Raw genomic sequence first — 874 nt, forward strand, 5'->3', positions numbered from 1 at the left:
AAATTAAAATGACTCAATTAATGAAATGCAAAATATATAAATCAATAAAAGACCCAACAACACAGTAAGGAATGACTCAAAAAAAGAAAAGGCACAAAACAGTAGCCAAACTAACGAAACATAACTTGGAAAACGCTAATGACAACACTTTGGCAGCATTGACCTTTGCTCAGTGTTTTACTCATAACTTTCTCTAAAGAAGTCCAAATGAATTGATTTTTTTAAACTAGACTCAAAGGGATTTCTTTTGAATATTTTTACGTATTTTTTGGACAACTGGGATAGATGCAGTTTAAGTTTCAAAATCGTCCCAGTTTACTGCCAGAAAAATAAATGATAGATGGGAAAAAAAACACAACATGACAAGTAAGAAATCATTAAACAAAGGATCAAAACCAAGAAACTTAGCTCTTTGAAGAACCAAGGCTTTTGATACCAAATGATGGCAAAAATGCTCTAGCTAGGACAAGCCAAATCTAGAGGCAAATCAAGCCACAAGATAATGGATGAAGATTGCGGAATTTGGTGGTGGTGAAAGGTGTTGATAGCTCATGATTTTGATGAGTTTGAATGGTGATGGAAGGTGTGTTTGGTGGTTCCCTAAGAGAGGTTGGGCCAACTCTTGGAGGAAGGTGGCTAGAGGAGGCCACTTGGGTTGCTCTAGCCTAAGGTGACCTTAAAAGGGTAGTATGACACAAAAATGGCAGCATAACTTTACTCTAAATCAAAGGTGATTACATGATGGAGAACACCTCTATTTATAGGCTAAGGTATCTCAAAATGGGCTGAAACTTTAACCTAAAAGAGCCACCTTGGTTGTCTTGGAGAGCAAGGAGAAATCCTCTCCAATAGGAGGGAGACAAGTGGCAAAAAT

This window comes from Vigna radiata, unplaced genomic scaffold (genome assembly GCF_000741045.1).
Source record: "Vigna radiata var. radiata cultivar VC1973A unplaced genomic scaffold, Vradiata_ver6 scaffold_252, whole genome shotgun sequence".
Classification (NCBI taxonomy): Eukaryota; Viridiplantae; Streptophyta; class Magnoliopsida; order Fabales; family Fabaceae; genus Vigna; species Vigna radiata.